The sequence below is a fragment of the Rhinoraja longicauda genome, chromosome 16 (genome assembly GCF_053455715.1).
Source record: "Rhinoraja longicauda isolate Sanriku21f chromosome 16, sRhiLon1.1, whole genome shotgun sequence".
NCBI classification, from domain to species: domain Eukaryota; kingdom Metazoa; phylum Chordata; class Chondrichthyes; order Rajiformes; family Arhynchobatidae; genus Rhinoraja; species Rhinoraja longicauda.
In genome coordinates, this window is record NC_135968.1 from 4857277 (window position 1) to 4879396 (window position 22120).

Consider the following 22120-nt stretch of genomic DNA (forward strand, 5'->3'; position numbering starts at 1 on the left):
GCCGATTGATGGCTGAGGGCGGTGACTGCCAGAACGTTTCTTCCACACTACCAACCACACACCCAATGGTGTCATCGGCAAATTTAAGAATGTTAATACAGTTGCCTGGTTTACAATTGCATTTATCCCTCTTTTTCAGACATGCCGCGCTCCGTCACCACATTACCTTCATTCGCTGTCGCTTTTTTAATTCAGTAATTTCGGACATGCAGACGCTCCCTGGGTTCCTGCGTTTTTTCGTTGATTTGGGGGTCGAGCCCCGAATTTGCAGCGCATGCGTCGTGGGTCCCAACTGCCGTCTGCAGGGACCAGTCCGGAGCGGGACAGAAAACAGGAGCGAGTGGCTGCTTTCATCGTTTCATCCTGGGGTTGGCGGGTAACGTTCGCACTTTGATGTTCGGTTGTGGGACCATCCTCGGCATCTGTGAATCCGACACCCGCCCCGAAGTTTATGAATCGTCTCCCCCGCGGGCTCTCTCCTCCTGTCTTCTCTTTGTCCCCGCGCATGCTCAGCTGGCCGATCGGTACCTGCGCAACGGACCAATGGAAATCGCGCAAAAGGGTTGGAGGACCAAGCGGGCGGGTGGTCCTCCAACCAATCGTAATGAGGGGGCGGGGCTATCCCAAGTCCACGCCCCCCCCCTCAAGTGACTAACTGTCTTTCGAAAGGGAATCGTCGCTTTTTTGTTGTGGGTTTGTTTTGACAGTAGTGTGTAATTCATACTTTGAAGCCAATACGCATTGGTCTTTTAAATTATCGTCTTCTTTAGTTTAGATTGTAGGTACATCGTGGAAACAGACACTCCAGCCGACCGAGCTCACGCCGAGCATTGATTATAGAGTCATTGGGTGATACAGTGTCGAAACAGGCCTTTCGGCCCAACTTGGCCACACCGACCAATATGTCCCATCTACACTAGTCCCACCTGCCTGCATCTGGCCCTAAGATCCATGTCCTATCCATTTACCTGTCTAAGTGTCTTTTATACTTTGCGATAGTCCCTGCCTCAAATACCTCCTGCGGCAGCTCAATTCATACATTCACCACCCTTTGTGTGAAAAAGTTACCCCTCGGGTTTCTATTAAGTCTTTCCCCTCATCACGAGTCTATGTCCTCTGGTTCTTGATTGCACCTAATCTGGGCAGGAGAACCTGATCCATTCCTCTCATGATTTTGTATGATCGAAGTTAAAAAAAAAATGAGGGGCATAGAAACGGAAGACAGCCAAAATCTTTTCCCGGGGTAGAAATATCAATGATCAAAGCAGGATGGAAATGTCAACGAATGTGGGTGCTCTGGGGCAGCAAATCTACCACTGCGACACTGTGCCACCTGGTGACCAAAAGCTTAAACACATAGGAAGATGTTGGGACACAACATCTGGAGTAACTTAGTGGGTCAGGCAGCATCTCTGGCAAACATGGATAGGTGATGGTTTGGGTCAGGACCCCTCGTCAGACTTAAAGTATAGAGGTAGGTGTGTGACTTTCTGAAGGTTTAAAGAATTGTGATGTGCATTGATAAGATTGGTCGCCACAGCCCTCTCCCAGGGTAGTGGTGTCTCAAGTTATTGGGCATAGGTTTGAGGTGAGAGGAGAAAGTTTTAAACATGACATGAGGGGCAGACTTTTCACACAGGGAATAGTGAGTATACTTAAAAGACAGTTGGACAGGTACATGGATAGGAAAGGTTTAGAGGGATATTGGCTAAACGCAGACACATGGGTTCAAAGTAGTTAGAAACTTGATCATCGTGGGTGAGTTGGGTTAAAGTGCCAACAATATTTCTGTGCAGTACTAGTCTATGAATCTGTAGACCCAAGAGATTGCAAATACTGCATTTTTGAGCAAAAACAGACTGCAAGAGCTCAGCAGACGAGGCAGCATTTGTGCCGGTAACTGGACAAAACTGACAACTGACTGGTGGATTCTAATCCAGTTTTTTCACCACCCCTTCCCCTCACCTATATCTTCCCTTCTACTCCATCAATTTGAAGAAGGGTCTCGACCCAAAATATCAACTATTCATTTTCCCTAGAGATGCTACCTGACCTTAACCCCGACAACCCTTTCAGGTTCACTTGCACCTCCCCCAACCGTATCTACTGTATCCGCTGTCCGAGGTGTCCTATACATCAACAAGACAAAGCGCATTCTGGGTGATTATTTCGCTGAGCAGCTTTCCTCAGTCTGCCTTGGCCTCCGGAATCTACCGGTTGCCAAACACTTTAACTCACCGTCCCATTTCCATACTGACCTTTCCGTCCAGGAACACCTCCATGGCCAGAATAAGGCCAAATGCAAATTGGAGGAACAGCACCTCAGTTTACCCTCATGGGAAGTTTACAACCCAGCGGAATGAATATTGATTTCACAAACTTCAAGTAACACTCTCTCCGTCCCTCCCCACCCCAGTCGTCATATTAGTTTCACTGTCATCCCTTTGAGTTTCATTGTCTGTATAAAAAACTCGTTATCACCGACCCACAGCCAACAATGGACCATTGTGGGCTCCACCTTTCCTTGATCATCGTTGCATTTTGTATGTATTTCATTCATTAAATCTGTGTACGTTCTATATCTCTCGTTTCCCTTTCCCCTGACTCTCTATCTGAAGAAGGATCTCAACCCGAAACGTCACCGATTCCTTTTAGCCAGAGATGTTGCCTGATCCACACAGTTAGTCCAACTTTTCGTGTCCTTCTCCGCTGAGTTGCTCCAGCATTTTGTGTCTATCTTCGGTGTAAACCAGCATCTGCAGTTCCGTCCTACACAATCTGAAGAAGGGTCCCGACCAGAATCATCGTCTGTCCAGTTCCCTCCATAAATGCTGTCTGACCTGCTGAGTTCCTTGAGCTGTTTGTAGCTTTTTCAATTCTATGAATCCATAGTTCTCGAATCCAGCCTTCAATGGCGGATTATTTACCCGGAGTTCCCTGCGCAGCACCATATTCCCTATCAAAGAGAACAAGTGTACTGACGCTGACGGATGCTCATTGCGAGCGGCGGCGGCGATTGTGTGATGCAGAGATAGGTTAGGAGGCGCTACGTCATTGTGGTTGCAGGGCAGCAGTGGAATCAGGGCCGTCTTAACGCATGGGCCTGATGGGCACTTGCCCGGGGGCCCACGAGCATAAGGGCCCCATGCTGATCTGTGTATTTTAAGTGACTTGCAATAAATAAATACTACTTTAAAAATGTAGGTTCAATAAGTGCTTTTTTCGCAACATTTTCGGTCACTAAGTGCTTCTCACAGCGATCTGTAAGCGCTTTTCGCAACAATGTAGCACCCTAAGTCCATCGCTAAGTGCTTTTCGGTAAGTGCTTTTCGCCGGCACGACAGGGGGGGCTGGTAGGGAAAGGGAGGTGGGGGAGAGTAGCGGTAGGGGCCCCAGTACACTGCTTTGCCCGGGGGCCCATAATGCTGTAAAAACGGCCCTGAGTGGAATGCACTTGAATTGACTGGGAAGTTTTATGAATAGACCGGGCAAGTCTCAAGCCCCCAATGAGAGACCAACATTTGTCGTTTTTCCCTCGGCGTCAGGCCCCCACCTCCTGCGAGCGGCTAATCGAGTATGCCGTGAATTAGTGGACTGGATCAGGATAGGACGGGAAATAAGTATTTGTTTCACTTCCATTTGATGCAATGGACGTACAGGGTAATGTAAGAGTCGAGAGTATTTTATTGTCACATGTCCCCAAATGGATTACTATATTAATAAAAGTAGACAGTTGTTACAAGGGAACACGTTTAACGATCTGACGAGTAGATCAGAAAAAAGGCACACTCATCGTTACGTCACAAATGAGCTTTATTGGCACGAAAGAGAACAAAAACAATACTGATCTCGGTATGCACGGGGGCCCATCTTACAGCGCCTCTCTCTCTCTCTCTCTCTCTCTCTCTCTCGCTCTCTCTCTCTCTCTCTCTCTCTCTCTCTCTCTCTCTCTTCTCCCTCCCCCTCTCCCTCCCCTCTCTCTCCCCCTCTCTCTCCCCCTCTCTCTCCCCCTCCAGCATTTTGTCAATAAAAAGTTAAAAACAGAGCGTTGTCGGCTAAGCGCGTGGGAATTTAAACAAAGAGCTGTCGACTGCAGTGCGATGGGTTTTAAATATAGCGTTACCGGCCACAGAGCTATGGGTCACAGACTGTTCGGGCAAAATTCTCGTATAACAACAGCTAAACCAATATACAATAATAGTGCATAAATAATGTCTACCAGCGTAGATAGTTCGGAGCCCATTTTAAGGTTGTATGATGGTAGTAAGGATGAAGCTACTTCCGAACTGAGACATCGTAGTTTTTAGGCTCCTATACCTCCTATACGGTGGTGTGGATCTCTGGTGATGCTGGCTGGCTGCCTTTTTGAGGTAGCGGCTCCTGTAGATCCCTTTGATGGTGGGGAGGTCAGTACCCATGCTGGACTGGGCAGTGTCCACCACTTTCTACAGTCTTCTTCGTTTTATTGGCGTTTGAATTGCCGAACCAGGCCTTGATGCAACCAGTCAATATACTCTCTGCTGAACATCTGTAGAAGTTCAAGAGAGTATTTGTTGACATTTCGAGCCTTCTCAATCTTTGAAAGAAGCAATGACATTGATGGAGTTTTTTTGTGATTGCGTCAATGTATGTAGTGATGTCGCAACAGGATTGGGATTCACGTTTATGAGGGGGGGGGGGGGGGGAGTGAAAGAAAAACAAAGTTCAGGAAGTACTCCGTTGCTGAGCCAGGATCTGTGGAGAGATTACCAGGAATTTCCTCTTGGATTTCTTCCGTCCAGTTGCGGTGAAGACATTGATGAACTCCTGTTCATGTGTTCTAGGAGCAGAATTAGGCCATTCGGCCCATCAAGTCTACTCCGCCATGGTTGATCTATCTTTCCCTCTCAACCCCATTCTCCTGCCTTCGCCCCATAACCCCTGATACCTATACTAATCACGATCTGTCAATATCTGTCTTAAAGGTATCCATTGACTTGTCCTCCACAGCCGTCTGTTACAGTACGTTAGAAGAGGAGGATTAACAGACCTGAGAGGGAAGAGACCGTGATCAAAAAGGCGGTTCTCCCAGGGCGAGGCAATCCCATTGCACTTCGGGTGTGCTGACGCCTGCGATGTCCCCAAATGCGGGATACTCGACTGCAAAATTTGTGGTAGTGGGGGACTGCGTTCGTGTATTAACAAAAAATATATATATAATAATTTAAACAGTACTTTGTTGAGTCACCTTTGGCAGCGATTACAGTCTCCAGTCTTCTTGAGTGTGACGCTACACGCTTGGCACACCTGTATTTGGGTAATTTCTCCCATTCTTCTCTGCAGATCGTCTCAAGCTCTGTCAGGTTGGATGGGGAGCATCGATGCACAGCTTTTTTCAGGTCCCTCCAGAGATATTCGATCGGGTTCAAGTCCAGACTCTGGCTGGGCCACTCAAGGACATTCACAGACTTGTCACGAAGCTACTCCTGCGTTGTCTTGGCTGTGTGCTTCGGGTCGTTGTCCTGTTGGAAGGTAAACCTCCGCCCCAGTCCGAGGTCCAGAACGCTCTGGAGCAGTTTTCATCAAGGATCTCTCTGTACTTTGCTCCGTTCATCTTTCTCTCGATCCTGACTAGTCTCCCGGTTCCTGCCGCTGAAAAACATCCCCACAGTAGGATGCTGCACCGTAGCTTTGGTATTGGCCAGGTGATGAGCGGTGCCTCTTGACATTCAGGCCAAAGAGTTCAATGTTGGTTTCATCGGACCAGAGAATCTCGTTTCTCATGGTTTGAGAATCCTTTAGGTGCCCTTTGAGAAACTCCAAGCGGGCTGTCATGTGCCTTTTACGGAGGAGTGGCTTCCATCTGGCCAATGTACCATAAAGGCCTGATTGGTGGAGTGCTGCAGATATAGTTGTCCTTCTGGAAGGATCTCCCATCTTCACAGAGGAACTCTGGAGCTCTGTCAGAGTGACCATCGGGTTCTTGGTCACCTCCCTGACCACGGCCCTTCTTCCCCGATTGCTCAGTTTGGCCGGGCGGCCAGCTCTATTAAGAGTCCTGGTGGTTCCAAAGATCTTCCATTTAAGAATGACGAGGCCACTGTGCTCTTCGGGATCTGCAATGCAACAGAAATTGTGTTATACCCTTCCCCAGATCTGTTTCTCGACACAATCCTGCCTCGGAGGTCTACGGACAATTCCTTTTTCTTCAAGGCTTGGTTTTTGCTCTGACATGCATTGTCACCTGTGGGACCTTATATAGATAGGTGTGTGCCTTTCCAAATCATGTCCAATCAATTTAATTTACCACTGGTGGACTCCAATCAAGTTGTAGAAACATCTCAAGGATAATCAATGGAAGCAGGATGAACATAAGCTCAATTTTGAGTTATAGCAAAGGGTCTGAATACTTATGTAAATGTGATATTTCAGTTATTTCTTTTCAATTGCTTTGCAAATATTTCTAAACATCTGTCTTCGCTTTTTTATTATGGGATATTGTGTGTAGATTGATGATAAAAAAAGAATTTAATCCATTTTAAAATAAGGCTGTAACGTCGCAAAATGTGGAAAAAGTGAAGGGGTCTGAATACTTTCTGAATGCACTGTAGACTGAGTACACGGAATGGAGAAAGAACCTCAAACCATTACACATACTAAACGTGAACTGAACCATTCACTTTCTCACGTGTAGAAGACTTAAGCCATTCAGCTGCTCATACTAAAATCGCCTCTCGAGTACTGTCTGTGTTGGGGTGGCATGTCCTCGTTGTGACCGCGTGGGTTTTCTCTGGATGCTCCGGTTTCCTTCCATATCCCAAAGACGCGCGGGGCTGTGAGTTAATTGGCCTCTGTAAAACTGCCCCTGGTGTGTAGGGAGTGGATGAGAAAGTGGGATAAAATACAAATTGTGTGAACGGGTGGTCGATGGTCAGCGTGGACTCGGTGGGCCGAAGGGCCTATTTCCATGCTGTATTTCTAACCAAAACTGAACTAAACTGAAGTGCTGGAAGAACTCAGCGGGACAGGCAGGATTTGCGGAGAGAATTGTGAGGTGAGTTTTTCGTCGGAGTCCCACCTTCAAACTTTTCCAGAAACCGAAATATATGCCCATCAGCCTCCCCTTGCTCCCTGCCATGTTACTGTCTGCCCTGTCCACTGAACTTGCTCTCGGCCTGAAGTACAATACGTTTCCACACAATACTGCAATGGCGGTCCTCTTTACCCAGTTGCAACGGGCCTCAGAATGTTCCCTATGGATTGACCAGGCGTCCGACGCGCAGACGCAGAATGGATTATTTTTTTAAAGCAGTACGCATGTGTGACGGGATACAGTGCGGAGGCTGCAGGTAAGATGGCCACCCAATCCTTCTCTCCAGGGTTGTTCCCTGTCCCTCTGAGTTACTCCACCTTTTTGTGTCTATCTTCGGTTTAAACCAGCACCTGCAGTTCCTTCTTACGCAGGTAAGATGGAGGCGGGTTGGCGACTTCTGGTGTTGGTGGGTTGCAGACACGAAATGAGGGCCAGGTCCCAGGATGACATTGCCCACTCAATCGCAGCTGGCCTATTCCCGTCTTTTATGAGGCAAAATATCCCCGAAGGCTGTTTACAAGTGGCCAGATGAGGTACAAGAAACAGACGAAGCATTCGTCGCATAGTCAAAGAGGGGTACATTACGGAAACAGCCCGTTAGACCCCAAGTTCACACGGACCATCAACCAACATTTTATACCAATCTTACATGATTACACGAGCGTTGCTGGCTCGAAGGGTCGAACGGCCTACTCCTGCACCTTTTTTCTATGAATCCCTTTCTTAGTATTCTCACTTCAGCCACCGTCTCGCCCCCTTCCCAGATTCTGCCGCCCATCTACAATTAGTCTAACAGTGTGATATGCAAGGAAACCGGAGCACCCAAAGGAAACACGCATTGACAAGGTGAACTTACAAACTCCACACGGACAGCGACCGAGGTCAGGGTTGATTCCGGGAATCCGGCGCGGAGATGCAGCGTTTTTACCAGCCGCGCCACTGTGATGGACGGACAGGTTACAATGTCTGAAGAGGAGGAGGTTTCTGCAATGTGGAGGTGAATTCTGCAGAGTGGTTGATTGGAGCCGTGGCTGGATTTTGATGTCTGTGGGATGATGGGAGAAATGGGGACGCAGGGTTGCAGGGTTACAGGATTTGCAGATGTATTCAGCAAGAGTTGCTGCACAGAAGCGAAAAATGTCCGTTCTGAATGATGTTTCTTGTAAATGTTCACAGAATGTTATTGGCAGAAGATTTGCAGAAAGGAAACACAATTCAAGTCTCAGAGCTAAAGTGTGCTGAACCGAAAATGTCGCCTGTCCATTCCCTCCATAGATAATAATAATAATAATATTCATTTATTGTCATTGCAACGAGTACAACGAAATTAAAAAATAGCCAATCCTGACGGTGCGTACAAACATATATGCAATAAATGCAAAAACAAATAAATACAATTATATTAAGTACAAAGATTTTTTAACGGTGTTGCCTAGTGCAGAAGGTAGTGTTCAGTTCTCGTATGGCCCTGGGGTAAAAACTGTTCTTAAGTCTGTTTGTTCGGGATTTGATCGACCTGAAACGTCGACCAGAGGGCAGATGAACAAACAGACGGTGGCCGGGGTGGGATGGATCTTTTATTATTTTGCCTGCTCTACTGAGGCAGCGTAGGCTGAACAGGTGCTCCAGGGAGGGCAGTGAGCAGCCGATGATCTTCTGGGCCGTTGTGATGACCCTCTGAAGGGCCTTCCTGTCCTTTTCTGAGCAGCTGGCATACCATGTGGTTATACAGTATGCCAGCACACTCTCGATGGAGCAGCGATAGAAGGACATCATGAGCTTCTCCTGCAGGTTGGTTTTCCTGAGGATCCTCAGGAAGTGGAGTCTCTGCTGTGCCTTCTTTACTGTGGTGATGGTGTTGGTAGACCAGGTAAGATCCTCGGCGATGTGCGTACCCAGGAACCTGAAAGCGGGTACCCTTTCCACACAGACCCCATTGATGTAGAGTGGGTCGTATTCTACACTGGTTTTCCTGAAGTCAATTATAAGTTCCTTTGTTTTGGAGGAGTTCAGGACAAGATTGTTCACTGAACACCATGCTGCCAGCCTTTGGATTTCATCCCTATAGGCTGTCTCATCTCCTCCTGAGATGAGTCCAACCACAGTCGTGTCATCCGCGAACTTGATGATGGTGTTGGTGGGATGGGTGGGGGCGCAGTCGTGAGTGTAGAGGGAGTAAAGGATGGGGCTCAACACACAGCCCTGTGGTGAGCCGGTGCTCAGTGTAATGGTGGAGGAGAGGTGAGGGCCTATTTTGACGGTCTGGGGGCGGTTGGTCAGGAAGTCCTTGATCCATTGGCAGATGGTTTGGGAAAATCCAAGGTCAGAAAGTTTGGTGACCAGTCTGCTCGGGATGACCGTGTTAAAGGCAGAGCTGAAGTCGAGGAAGAGCATCCTCACATAGCTCCCCTGGTGTTCAAGGTGGGTCAGTGCAGTGTGAAGAGCAGTGTCGATGGCATCCCCTGTAGACCTATTTGCTCTGTAGGCAAACTGGTATGGGTCGAAGGTGGGTGGAAGGCTGGCTTTGATGTGCTGCAGGACCTGTCTCTCGAAGCACTTTGTGAGTGCTACCGGACGGTAGTCGTTAAGGCCGCTGATGACAGACTTTTTCGGCAGTGGGATGATTGTGGCGGACTTCAGGCAGGGAGGGATGGTGGATTTTAAAAGGGACAGGTTGATGATTTTTGTGAAGACCTCAGATAATTGGTCTGCACATTCCCTCAGCACTCTGCCCGTCACACCATCGGGGCCTGCAGCTTTCCTGGGATTCACTGCTCTGAGCACGCGCTTAACATCATACTCCTGCACAGTGAAGGTGTTGCTGTCAGGTGCTGGAGAGGGTGTTATGTCTGCCACTGTAGCTTTCACCTCGAAACGAGCAAAGAAACAGTTAAGTTCCTCTGCCAGCGAGGCGTCGCCGTCGGCAGTCGTGCGGTTGCTGGTCTTGTAGTTGGTGATGTGCTGGATGCCTTGCCATACCCGCCGTGGATCATTGTAGGTAAAGTGGTCCTCAATCTTCCTCTTGTAGGACGCTTTGGCATCCTTGATGCCTCTCTTCAGGTTGGTTCTAGCAGCACTGTATAGAGCTCTATCACTAGACCTGAAGGCGGTGTTACGGTCCTTGAGGAGAGACCTGACATCCTTTGTCATCCAGGGCTTCTGATTGGGATACAACCGGATGCGTTTGTCGACGGTGACATTGTCAACACAGTTTTGGATGTAGCAAAGTACAGTTGATGTGTACTCCTCCAAGTCCTGATCCTCAAAAATATCCCAGTTGGTCCTTTCGAAGCAATCCTGCAGCTGCGAGGAAGCTCCTTCAGGCCATGTCTTAACAGTCTTTATGGTGACTGGAGCTTTCCTCCTGAGTGGGGTGTATGCTGGAGTTAAGAATATGGACAGGTGATCTGACTGCCCCAGGTGTGGTAGTGGTGCTGACCTGAAACCCTTCTTAATATTTGAATAAACCTTGTCTAGTGTGTTTTTCCCCCTGGTAGCACATCTTATGTGTTGTTCAAGTTTCGGGAGAACTGACTTTAGGTCTGCATGATTGAAGTCCCCGGCTATGATGTGGGCTGCTTCTGGATATGTGCTCTGTTGTGAGTTTATTGCACCGAGCAGGTAGCCTAAAGCTGTGCTAGCGTTAGCATTCGGTGGGATGTAGACTGCTGTTACTATAACCCCTGTAAATTCACGAGGAAGGTAAAAAGGCCTGCATTTAACTGTTAGGGACTCCATATCAGGAGAACAATGGCTATCTATGATTTGGATGTTAGTGCACCAGTTGTTGTGCACGTAAATGCATAACCCCCCCCCCCCCTTGCTCTTACCGGAGTCGATGTTTCTGTCCCAACGAAACGCTGTACGCCCGGCTAGCTCAATGGCTCCGTCTGGGATAAGTGGATGAAGCCATGTCTCTGTTACTAAGAGAATGCAACAGTCCTCCACGAGTTTGTTTGCTGATATCTGTAGTTTTAGTTCGTCCATTTTGTTGATGATGGATCTGGCGTTGGTGAGGAACATGCTGGGTAGCGGTGGTTTGTGTGGCTGTCTCTTTAGCTTGGCAAGTATACCGGACCGGCGTCCTCGCTTTTGCTTCCTGTTTCTCCTCCGCCTGCGACGCCTGTTCGCGCCGACAACTATCCACGGAGAGCCCGGTGTCCTGACTATCTCTTCCGGTATATTTCACGGGTGTGGAAATTCGCGCATAAGGTCCCGATTGCACTGGAATCCTATGATCAGAAGATCCTTGCGGTTGTAAGTAGGATTTGCCTGATTTGCCTGGTTTGCATGACTAAATTTGACTAACAGACATAACACAGATAACACACATAAAACGCACCGAAAGGGAGAGCTGTGAGCCGCTGCGTCCGTGCGCGCCGCCATGTTGCTTGACCGGCTGAGTTCCTCCTACACTTTGTGTTTTGCTCTCACCTTTGCTCGTTATTTGAGGTATTTAATATCACTGTTCGTTTACTATTAAAAGAGTAGTTCTGAACCACTCTGTGGGAAATATCTGGAAAAAGCACGTGCACTTGACTGAAGTGTGTTCCAGTGCACGGATGGGGGAAAAGAGCTTTATTCCATTTACACTGCTTAAAAAGCCATTGATGGTGAGATCTGAGCATATTTTGTGCGCGGATAAGATTTTAATTGATCCTCCAACCTGGAGAGACAAAAGGATATCCAGCCCAAGGAGAAAGCGTGGAAATGTGGAGACTGTGGGAAGGGATTCAAATATCCATCTGAGCTCGAAATTCACCAACGCAGTCATAGCGGAGAGAAGCCATGTAAATGTGGGGATTGTGGGAAAGGATTCAATTATCCCTCTCATTTGGAAATCAATCGGCGCATTCACACTGGGGTGAGACCCTTCACTTGCTCTTTGTGCGGGAAGGGATTTACTGAGCTAGCCAAGCTCCAAATTCACACGAGAGTTCACACCGGGGAGAGGCCCTTCCCTTGCTCCGCGTGTGGAAGGGATTTGCCCAGCTTTCCACGCTGCTGACTCACCAACGCGCCCACGCCGATACGAGGCCTTTCAAATGTACCGACTGCGAGAAGAGCTTTAAAAGCAGGAGCGGACTGCTGACTCATCAGCGCACTCATACCGGGGAGAGGCCGTTCACGTGCTCCGACTGCGGGAAAGGATTCACTCACTCGTCCACGTTGAAAAAACACCAGCGGGTTCACACCGATGAGAGGCCATTCACCTGCTCCGTGTGCGAAAAGGGATTCAGTCAATCATCCAGTCTGGTGGAGCATCAGCGAGTCCACACCGGGGAGAGGCCGTTCACTTGCTCCATGTGCGGGAAGGGGTTCACCCATTCGTCCAATTTATTGACGCACCGGCGAATTCATACCGGGGAGAGACCGTTCACTTGCTCCGCATGCAGTAAGGGATTCACTCAACGATCCAGCCTGCTGGCACACCAGCGACTTCACACAGGAGAGAGGCCGTTCACTTGCTCTGTGTGCGTTAAAAAATTCACTCGTTCTTCCAACCTGGTTACTCACCAACGAGTTCACGAGTGACTGTATTAAGGAGATAACAATGGTGATTCTGTTAGTTTCTTCTTCTATTTAAATCCTCCTGATCTTAATTTTCTACGTGGACATGCAATCACTTGCCCTCATTTGTGAAGTCACTGTTATACTCATTGTCTTTGCTGCCTGAGGGTTTGTCTTACCCAATCGGAATTCTTAGAATTTCAGACTTTACCAGAGAAAAAGCATGGAAACAGGCCCTTCTGCCAACCAGCAATCACCCCGTGCACTAGCACTATCCAACACACCAGGAACAATTTACAATTTACAGAAGCAATTAAGCCAACCAACCTGTCTGCCGTTGGAGTATGGGAAGCAAACGGAGCACCCAGACAAAACGCACGCAGTTATATGGAGAATGTACAAACTCTGTAGGGACAGCGTCCGTAGGCAGGAGTGCACCTGGGTCCCTGGCGCTGTACGGCAGCAGCTCAATGGAAGCTCCAAAATAACAATATGGGGAGAGTAGTTCAGCGGGAAGATAACTTCAACCTGGATATAGTCCCTCAGGGACATTCTCCCACATCTGGAAGATGTGTTTAAAAATTAGCTACCTTTAGTTTCCCAAGTGTGGAGATGGGTGTAGGATGATCGGTGGATGCACACGTGTATGTGCGAGAAGAGTTTACAGGGAAATTAAATGGGCTTATTCTGAGAGCTGTCAGAGACTTGTTGGGCCAAATCGCTGCTTGCTCTGCCGTAAGAATAACATGATAAGAAAAATAAATTCTTGTAACTTCTCTGGTTGTCTTCCCAATGTTTCCTCGAAGGACAAATTTGGAAATAATTTGGCAAAAGATTTTCAGCACAAAACGACAAAGGAATGGGGTTGAGAGGGAAAATAGATCAATTTTGATCGAATGGCGGAACAGAGTCGGTGAGCCTAATGGGCAAATTCTGCTCCTCTGTCTGAAACAGCAGATGCTGGTTAATACACAAAGGCCACAAAGTGCTGGGATAACTCAGCAAGTCAGGCAGCATTTCTAGCAAACATGGATAGATGAAGTTTCAGGTCCAGACCTTTCTTCAGACCCTTCTTCAGCGAGTCTAAAAAAAGGGCATTGACCCAAAATGTCACCCTTTCCTGTTCTCTAGAAATGCTGTCTGCCCTGTTGAGTTATTCCAGGCATCTAACCCGTGGTAGTTTGAACCACCACCAGTTCAAAATGAATGGATCATCGTGAGTATAAACAAATAATTCATACTTAAATTGCTCGTTATTGAAATAGAAAATATATAATGTAGTCAAATTTCAGAAGCTTTAATAAAACACAAAATACGGGTGTAATTCAGCGTTAAAAGCAGCATCTATGGAGATGGTAATGGATCGGCGACCTTTCGGTCGGCATCCACCTTCACACTTCATCTGAGCCATGGTAAAGGAACCATCAGGTGGTAGTGACCATAATATGATGTTTTATGATGCAATTTGAGAGGGAGAAGGAAAATCAGAAGTGTCAGTATTGCAGTTGAAAAAAATGGGACTATGGAGGCATGAGGGAGGAACTGGCCAAAGTTGATTGGAAAGGGACTCGAGCAGGGATGACAGTGGAACAGCAATGGCAGGAATTTCTGGGAATAATCCAGAAGATGCATTTCATTCGAAAGTGGAAGAAAGATTCTAAGAGGGGTAAGAGGCGACCGTGGGTGACAAGGGAAGTCAAGAACAGTATAAAACTAAACGAGAAGACGTATAACACAGCAAAGATGAGCGGGAAGCCAGAGGATTGGGTAACTTAAAAAAACACCAGAAGGTAAATAAAAAGGCAATACGGGGAGAAAAGATGAAGTACGAAGATAAGCTAGCGAAGAATATAAAGGAGGATAGTAAAAGCTTCTTTTGGTATGTGAAGACGAAAAGATTAATTAAGACAAATGTGGGTCCCTTGAAGACAAACAGATGAATTTATTATGGGGAACAAGGAAATGGCAGACGAGTTGAGCAGATACTTTGGTTCTGTCTTCGCTGAGGAAGACACAAACAATCCCCCTGAAGTACTAGGGGTCAGAGGATCAAGGGTGACAGAGGAACTGGAGGAAATTCACATTAGTCAGGAAATGGGTTTGGGTGGACTGATGGGACTGAACGCTGATAAATCCTCAGGGCCTGATGGTCTGGAATTCCAGGGTACTCAAGGAGGTGGCTCTAGAAATCGTGGACACATTGGTATCACAAAATGCTTGAGTAACTCAGCAGGTCAGGCTGCATCTAAGAGAGAGGGAATCGGTGACGTTTCGGGTCGAGACTCTTCAGACCTTCTTCTTCCCTCTCTCCTAGATGCTGCCTGACCTGCTGAGTTACTCCAGCATTTTGTGATAACTTCGATTTGTACCAGCATCTGCAGTTATTTTCCTACACTACGTGGACACGTTGGTGATCATTTTCCAATGTTCTATAGATTCTGGATCAGTTCGTGTGGATTCTGGATCAGTTCCTGAAGAAAATACTATCTATGCCAATACCTTGTAAGGGTATTGACATGGATAGAAAATTGGGTGGCCGACAGGAAACAAAGAGTAGGAATTAACGGGTCCCTTTCAGAATGGCAGGCAGTGACTAGTGGGGTGACGCAAGGCTCGGTGCTGGGACCCTAGCTATTTACAATATATATTAATGATTTAGATAAAGGAATTAAAAGTAACATTAGCAATTTTTCAGAAGACACAAAGCTGGGTGGCATTGTGAACCTTGAAGAGGATGCGATGAGGATGCAGGGTGGCTTGGATAGGTTGGGTGGGTGGGCAGATGCATGGCAAATGCAGTATATTGTGGATAAATGTGAGGTTATCCACTTTGGTGGCAAGAACAAGAAGGCAGATTATTATCTGAATGGTGTCAGATTAGGGAAAGGGGAAGTGCAACAAGACGTGGGTGTCCTTGCACATCTGCCACTGAAAGTTAGCATGTAGGTACAGCAGGCATTGAAGAAAGCTGATGGCATGTTGGCCTTCATAACGAGGATTTGAATATAGGAGCAAAGAGGTACTTCTGCAGTTGTACAGGGCCCTGGTGAGACCACATCTGGCATCTGGCATATTGTGTGCAGTTTTGGTCTACTAATTTGAGGAAGGACATTCTTGCTATTGAGGGAGTGCAGCGTAGGTTCGTGAGGTTAATTCCCGGGATGGCGGGACTGCCATATGATGAAAGAATGGAAACGACTGGGCTTGTATTCACTGGAATTTAGAAGGCTGAGAGGGGATCTTATATATAAACATATAAAATTATTCAGGGATGCAGGAAACATGTTCCCGATGTTCGGGGAGTCCAGAACCAGGCGGCACAGTTTAAGAAGAAGTAGTAGGCCATTTAGAACTGAGACGAGGAAAACCTTTTTCACCCAGAGAGTTGTGCATTTGTGGAATTCTCTGCCTTAGAAGGCAGTGGATGCCGATTCACTGGATGCATTCAAAAGAGAGTTAGATAGAGCTCTTAGGGCTAGAGGAATCAAGGGATGTATGGGTGTATGCAGTTCTATGTTATCCCGCTTTCGCATCCACTCTTCACGTTCGGGAATATTTATAGATAACAATTAACTAACATACCCGCTCGTCTTTGGGACGTGGGGGAAACCAAATAACCCGGAGGATATCCACACAGAGGGAGAATGTGCAAACACGAGACAGACAGCTCCCGAGGTCAGGGACGAACACGGGTTTGTGGCGCTGTGAAGCAGCGGCTCTACAAGATGCGCCACTGTGTCCCCACTCTAATTTTAAAAACACCTGTTCTCTGTATCAGGCAGGAAAATGTTCTCCACCTAACGAAGATCAGCATGAAGAGAAGTCCCGACCAGAAACGTCACCTGTCCATTCCCTCTACAAAAAAACGCCAGACCCGCAGTATTCACCCAGTAGCATTTGCTTTGCTGAAGATTCCAGCATCTGCGATTCCTTGTTCTCATAAGGAAAAGGCGTGTCATCAACTAGCTCCATCTCCATTTTGCTCTGGGAATGTATGGGTGGACTCACCTGCTACTCGCAATAATGTGTAGATTGAAACGAACAGAAAAGATTGAAACGAACAGGCAAGATGGGCAGCTCAGAATGAATCCACCAGCAATGCAACAGGTGGGAACAATTCGTGTGACCTTTTATAGTTTCCCAGTTTGTCCAGGTTCGCTGACGGTGCATGGAGTTGCTTCCTTAGGCTCCTCCCTGTTCCCGCCTTGCCGACAGCACAAATGTACCTCAGACTTTCATTATACATACCTAAATACATAGAAAAATAGGTGCAGGAGTAGGCCATTCGGCTCTTCGAACCAGCACCGCCATTCAATGTGATCATGGCTGATCATTCACAATCAGTATCCCGTTCCTACCTTCCCATATCCCTTGATTCCACTTGTCCTAAGAGTTCTCTCCAAATCTCTTTTGGATGCATCCAGTGAGTCGGGCTCCACCGCCCTCTGGTGCAGAAAATTCCACAAATTCACAACTCTCTAGGTGAAAATGTTTTTCCTTATCTCAGTTCGAAATGGCCGACCCCTTATCCTTAAACTGTGGCCCCTGGTTCTGGAACCCCCCTCAACACCGGGAACATGTTTCCTGCGTCTAGCTTTCCAATCCCTTAATAAAGTGATATGTTTCCATAAGATCCCCTCTCATCCTTCTAAATTCTAGTGCATACAAACCCAATCGTTCCATTCTTTCATCATATGACAGTCCCGCCATCCTGCGAATTAACCTCGTGAACCTACGCTGCACTCCCTCAATAGCAAGAATGTCCTTCCTCAAAATAGGAGAGCAAAACTGCACACAATACGCCAGGTGTGGTCTCACCGGCACCCTGTACAACTGCAGAAGGACCTCTTTGCTCCCATACTCAAATCCTCTCGTTATGAAGGCCAACATGAAAGATACAGCATAAAAACAGGACCGTCCGCCCGTCGAGTCCACGCAAACCATCGATCATTCGTGCATGCAGTTCTATGTTTTCCTGCATTCGCATCCACTCTTTTCACGCTCGGGAATATGTACAGATACCAATTAACCAACATACCCGCTCGTCTTTGGGACGTGGTGGGAAGCCGGATAATCTGGCGATCAGCCACACGGTCACGGGGAGATCGTGTAAATACGAGATAGACACCTCCCGAAGTCAGGGACGAACACGGGGTTGTGGCGTTGTGAAGCAGCGGCTCTGAAAGCTGCGCCACTGTGTCTCCACTCTAATTTTAAAAATACCTAGCGGAAGGGTCTCGGACTAAAGGTCATAGCCTCAGAATTAAAGGGCGTTCTTTTGGGAAGAAGATGAGGATACATTTATTTCGTCAGAGGGTGGTGAATCAGTGGAATTATTTGCCACAAAAGGCAATAGAGGCCAAATTAGTTGAATTTTTTAAGGCAGAGATAGACAGAATTTTGATGAGTGCATGTGTCAGAGATTTCGTGGAGAAGGCAGGAGAATGGAGTTCGGAGGGAGAGATAGATCAGCCATAACTGAATGGCGGAGTAGACATTCTGGGCCGAATGGTCTAAGTCTACTCCTATCCCATGACCTTATGACAACACTTCAATTCTTTACTCAGTCGCAGATTTTCTCCATACTTGTTAAACTTTTCCATTCCTTCTCCATCCTGGCTCCATCTGTCTTTCAACACCCCCCACATCCCCCCATCCCCACCAGTTTCCACCTCCAGTTCCCCAATCCGTTTCCACCCATCTTCCACCAGTTTATGTCTCAAAATTTCCCCACACCTGTGGAGGGAAATGGCCAAACCACATTTCAGAACTGGACCTGTCTGCAAACTGCAGAGCAACACAAATCGGTGAGGGGGTGTGATCAGTCTGAAGAAGGATCCTCAGGCGAAACAACATCTGTCCACTTTTTCCCCTTTGCATTGACTTTGATGTGCAAGGCGTTCACTGACGGGATGATGGTCCAATTAGTTTAAGTTTGGTTTAAAGATACAGCTTGGAATTAAGCTCTGCGGCCCACGTGGTGTCCGCTGACCATCAATCGTCTGTTTACACCACTTGTGAGTTTTGAAACTTTCTCATCTGCCCCATACAAATTAGGAGAAATTTGCAGTGGGCGATTACCCTACAAACCTGTACATCTTTCGGATGTTGGACGAAACGGAGAAACCGGAAAAAAACCACGCAGTCACTGGGACAAGTAGCACCAAATAGATAGCACGCGAGGTCAGGATCGAACATGTCTCTGGCGCGAACAGTTACCAGCTCTGCAAACTGCGTCACTGTGGATGCACGTTTACTGCCGATTAACCTTGGTTGTAAGGCACGTTGCAGTCGACAATGAATGAGTACACACTGAGATTTCCATACTTCAAAAGTGACGCCCAGTACCATTTGATCATCAGGAACAATAAACAAAACGCTGACTCGCGCACCTGATTTGAATGCAGCCCACGCACCTGCATTCAAATCAATCAATTTGTCTATCTTGCGTAATTGCCACTTGTTTTCTGGGTCTGCAAATTCATCTGCATGACTTCACTTGCCGTTTTACATTTAAATTTCTAGATATCATTTTGTATACTTAAACTGGACGTTCCTTTTGTTTATATACTTGTGTGTGTGCGCGCGCGGGTGGGTGCTTGGGTGTGAATGTGTGTATGTGAGAGTGAGAGAGTGTGTGTGGGAAAGCTTATTGTGTGCGTCTGGGTGTGTGCATATTTATTTACTCGCAAAATAACGGTTTGAATACATGAACAGCATCTCACGTTGTGCTCTTACAATTTCTCGATATAATTTTGTATACCGAAACAGCGCCCTCCGCGTGTGTGTGTGTGTGTGTGTGTGTGTGTGTGCGCGTGTGCGTGTGTGTGCTTATTCATTCGCAATCGCACAGTATGATTGGAGGAACAGCGCCTCATATTTGGCTTGGGTGACTGATAACTTAACGGTATGAGCATTCACCTCCAATATTTTGTAACTAACCTACAAACTATCCCTCCACCGTTTTTACCCCATCTCTTCCCTGTGCCCCATCTGGATTCATACCGATTTCTCTCCACGCCCCTTTCCCCGTCACCTTTTACCGATATTCCTTCCTCTCGCTTCACAATTGGCACTTCGAGCGTTATCTCACACGTTTTATCTTTTCGTCGCGAGCCTTCGTCCAACCATCTATCTATCCAAACTGCCCGTCATTTGTATCCACTTGTCACTTGCCAGTCTTGGTCCTGCCTCCAGCTCTCTTCAAGTTATCAACCTGATATGTCCTGATAAGCCTCGATGCGGAAAAGGCTTTCGATAGGGTTAATTGAGAATTCTTATATCAAACACTAGAAAGATTTGGCTTTACCGAAGATTCAATTCAAGTTATTGAAGCAATTTACCAGCAACCTACTGCAAGAGTAAAGGTGAATGGGTCCTTAACTGAGGGATTTGTGTCAGGAAGAGGAACGAGACAGGGGTGTTGTCTTAGCCCTACCCTGTTTGCTATATATATTGAACTATTGGCCCAAGCGATCCGTCAAGATAGGGAACTGAGGGGAGTAACTATAAGAGAAAGAGAACATAAAATTGGCCTTTTTTGCAGATGACGTAATGATGTATCTCACGGATATAAACACCTCCTTTCCAAGGATGATGGGGGTCATGGAGAAATTTAATTTCTATGCAGGATATAAATTGAATATTTCAAAAACTCAAATCCTCCTATATAATTGTGCTCATCCAGAAGAAATCAAGCAAAAGTATAATATTTAATGGGATTCAAAATCAATTAAAGATCTAGGGGTATATATAACGAAAAATATATATCAATGTTGTATGGGGCCAATTATAATCACATCAACCAAAATATAAGAAAGGATATAGAAAGATGGTCCACCTACCCAATGGACGTTAGTAGTAAGATAAATGTGGTGAAAATGAATTGCCAAGGCTATTGTACTTGTTTCAATTACTGCCAATAGATGTACCACTAAAACAATTCGCAGAATGGGATAAATTAATATCTAGATTTATTTGGGGAGGAAAGAAGGCCAGAGTTCGATACACTACACTCCAGTTGCCAAAGGACAAAGGTGGAATGGCACTTCCAAATTTTAGGATATATTTCTATGCAGCCCAACTTCGACCACTAATTAATTGGTGTGAGGATAGCTACATAGCTAGGTGGAGATTGAGACATATATCCCTGACTTCCACGTCTAAACACTCTTGGGAGAAAAAGCGCTTCCTGGACACATCAGGAGTATAATCGATCCAATAACGATATTTACTTTAGAAACCTGGTTCACTCTTACCAAACAACTTAAATTGAATAAAGGACAAAAAGTGTTAAGATGGATAGCTTTGGACAGTGAATTTAAACCAGGGATGTATGACTCAACATTTAAAGAGTGGATGAAAAAAGGAATGACTGCATTCTGTACTGTTTCTGAAAATGGAGACTTAAGAGGTATTCAAGATTTGAAGGACAGATTTGCACTTCGGAACCAAGACTTGTTTATATACCTCCAACTGAGAGAATATTACAACAAAAAAGTAAAAAGGGAGGCACCAGAAGAAAAGAATCCAGTGGTAGAAGTGACAGTCAATGCGTATCATCAAAACACATCAAGTAGTATTTCTAAACTTTATCATAGTTTGATGGAATGTCAAGCTAAAACTACATTTTATGTAAAAGTTTAAGTGGGAAAAGGAATTGAACATCACAATCTCAGAAGAAGAATGGCATCATATGTGTGTAACACTACAGACATCCACTAATTCACAAAAATGGGGAGAATTTAATTGGAAATTTTTAATTAGTTTCTTTATTATGCCTAACATAAAAAGCAAGCAAATTCTAAAGCAACAGACATGCTGGAGGCAATGTGGCCATACAGACGCAAACCATGCACATATCTTCAGGAGTTGCCCAAAAATAGAACCATTTTGGGTCAGAGTGAATTCAGTATTAAAGGAGGTATTAGGATATATAGTCTCCAAGAAGTGTTCCATTTCATACCTGGGTAATATAATTACAGTGGTGCTGAAGGAAGATCATTACTTGGTTAAAATCCTACTTACAGCTGGCAGAAAGGCCAGTACAAGAAACTGGCTTGTAGCGGACACACCCAGACTTAAACAATGGTTAGACATAGTACAAGAAATATTTGTGATGGAAAAAATGACATATTCTCTAAGAGTGAAAGAAGACGAGTTTAACAGAAAATGGGAAAATGGATTAGGTATAGAAATAAAGACATAAACACTGTATAATTGTATTGACAATAATGTAAGTTATTGGAAAATGTTTTAATAAGAAAATAGTTCTGTATACTGCATCATTAATTGTAAACTGAACAACGTTGTAAGTTTCGTTGTTATATGTGTGTTTTATTTGTGTATGTATAAAGCAATAAAGGTTAAAGTGTAAAAAAAGAACAAAGGCTCGTATGTGAAGTAAAGCGGGATATTTTTTAAACAACTTAGGATGCACACCGTCCTTATAATCAGGATCGCCGTTTTCCCCGTGCAATGTTTTCATTTTCTGGCAACAAATGGCCACAAATCAATCAAAGGTGAAAGCGACCGTCA

General features: G+C 46.0%; 1 protein-coding gene and 1 non-coding gene across 2 annotated transcripts in view; one reads left to right on the top strand and one right to left on the bottom strand.

Moving 5' to 3' along the window:
* LOC144601114 (uncharacterized) overlaps positions 1–22120 on the bottom strand; it is a 552083-nt gene that overhangs the window by 25603 nt on the left and 504360 nt on the right. The gene's annotated exons all lie outside the window — the stretch shown is intronic.
* Positions 5022–5185, top strand: LOC144601545 (U1 spliceosomal RNA). Its single transcript, XR_013548328.1, has one exon. It is a non-coding gene; the product is annotated as a U1 spliceosomal RNA (small nuclear RNA).